Source organism: Cryptotermes secundus, unplaced genomic scaffold (genome assembly GCF_002891405.2).
Source record: "Cryptotermes secundus unplaced genomic scaffold, Csec_1.0 scaffold1712, whole genome shotgun sequence".
Lineage (NCBI taxonomy): Eukaryota > Metazoa > Arthropoda > Insecta > Blattodea > Kalotermitidae > Cryptotermes > Cryptotermes secundus.
Genome location: NW_019721784.1, coordinates 85,040 through 87,503, shown reverse-complemented (window position 1 = coordinate 87,503; position 2,464 = coordinate 85,040).

The window sequence follows — 2,464 nt, the reverse complement described above, 5'->3', positions numbered from 1 at the left end:
GTAACGAACAGGTCTAGTACTCAGCATGCATCATACAAACGTTCTTGTGCAAATTACAAACATGGCATAGCGAAATTTTCGGTTTGCGAATGAGTGTTTGAAGGTAGTAGGAGTTTATACTGCCGGAAACCCCAGCACAGAGATACATGTACTTATATACATGTAGTCGGTATGGCAACTGGCTACGGGCTGGACGGCCGTGGGGTGGGAGTGCGAATCCCGGTAGGGGCGAGATTTTGCTCTTCCCGTCATCCAGACCGGTTCAGGAGCTCACACAGACTCCTATCCAATGGATACCGGGGCTCATCTCTAAGGATAAAGCGGCCGAGGCATGAAGCTGACCACTCACCAACTGGCGCCGAGGTCAAGAATCCGTGGATCCGTATATTCAGTCTCCCATACCCCTTCATGTCATAATAATTTAAGCAGAGGGACAGCTTTACCTTTTCCTATATACATATGAGTGTATATATACTTATTATATATCCAAAGCTTGCCATTCTGTTTTCATTCCGTAGTTAGTTGTTCTTAATAGTCACTGGCAGGACCGCCAGGCGGCAGTGAGTAGCAACTATGCTCCAGTCTGCATTGAAGTCTCGCCTTTGTCGAATAAGCCTTTACATAGGTTGATAAGGTTCGTATTGAGTGTCCCGATATAATGTATCAGAGTGAATCAATGGAGGGGTTGTTTGTGGATACTGTAGCTAGAGATGGGAATCGTTTATTTTGCAGTTTCGGCGCATTTGTTGAATTTGAGATAATCGAAAATAATGAGCAGAGCGGCCGTGGGTTATATGCGCAGAATGCAAGTGAGGCAGTCGCGCAGACTTACAGGTTTCTGTGCCTTCACGGTGCGTACTTCGAACATGAAGACGTTCCTTTGAATCTTTAATTTACAGTTACAAGACTACACGATATCACAGTCCATAAGTCCAGTCTCTGAATAGTCACTATCGTGAAAACCTTAGTACATAATTGGTAAATTCTTACAGAAAATTAAAGTAACCATTCTGTACATAAACATGGTTGAATGCTGCAGATTCATGTCGCTGTTAGCGAAGTGAAAAACACGAAGTTTAAATATAGGTTGAGAAAAAGGCTGATGTACTACATTATGCAATGATTTGTGTTTGTATTTCGTCAATTATAATATAGGATGATGAATTATCTGCTAAATATTAATTAGTTTATGGTAAATATGAAGTGCCATACATTGATCTATTGGGTCCTGTAATTAAAGACCAAATGAATTTTAATTCATTTCAACGTGGGGCTATTAATAATAATTGATTTCAGTATGATATACATTCTGTGGTTATAAAAACGGCCATCCGTTTGGTAGGGCCGTGCCTTGGATGTGGTACACGAGTCCTTCGCCCCCATTTACATGGAGTCGTCTATTTATACTACTAAACGGCGTGCCTGAAAAAAAAAGCGCGTCATTGAATTGAGTGTGTTCTTTCCTTACATATCGAGATGACAGTTCAAAGTTCAGTTAATTACTGTACTCGCTGTTGCTGAAGCACGTGACGCCGTGTAGTCCGGAACGTAGGTACCAAAGTTTCGGAAAAATACTATTCTGAACTTGATACCAATCACCAAACTGGACGGAGTCACATCGTGGAAGACTATACATTCTGTATTTACTTCTGTAAGAACCCTAGATCTCACGCGATTAGACTTAATGTGCTTTATTTACCGTCCCTACGTCGACTGTGGAAGCACGCGGTAGGATAGTTAGTTGAGGCTCTGTGCTACAAGCTGGAAGGTCGCGGGTTCGAGTCCCAATGAGGTTGATTTTCAGTTGACCTAATGCTTCCAGCCGCACTATGTCCCTAGGGTATACTCAGCTTCTAACAGAAATGACTACCAGGAATCTTCTGGAGTGGCCTGCGCTTAAGGCTGACAAACTCACCTCCATCTGTGAGCTGATTGTCTAGAAAATGTGGGAACCTCGACGTCTGACAACCCATTAGCCTCCATGGCCTGCTAAAGGGATAGCTTTACTTTTTGCCTTTTTAACATGTGGCTGTTCTCCCGATAATATCAATAAGACTGGCAATCTTGACTGTAAATATTGATTTTAATAATCAGTTGTAAGCCAATGAAGAATGTATAAGACAGAAATATATAGGGCAACAGACAAATTTATTGATTAAACAACTTGCTCTTCTAGCTGGTGCTTTTAAATTCAATATTTAGAAATGTTATTTATATCTGTTCCACTCACATAAATACCTAAACTGCTTACTAAATAACTCGGCACTATATTTGCATGTAAAGTGACTGCGAGGAACTGTTCACTTGCTCGCCTGAATAAACTGCAGACGAAGCCTCAAGCATTGCTCTGCTCCACCTAACATGTGTATTGCTTCCATATTGATTTATACATGCATTCAGACGTCACTGAAATAAAACTGGTGCCAATATTAATCATATGTTTTCCACGGGACACCCCCCCCCC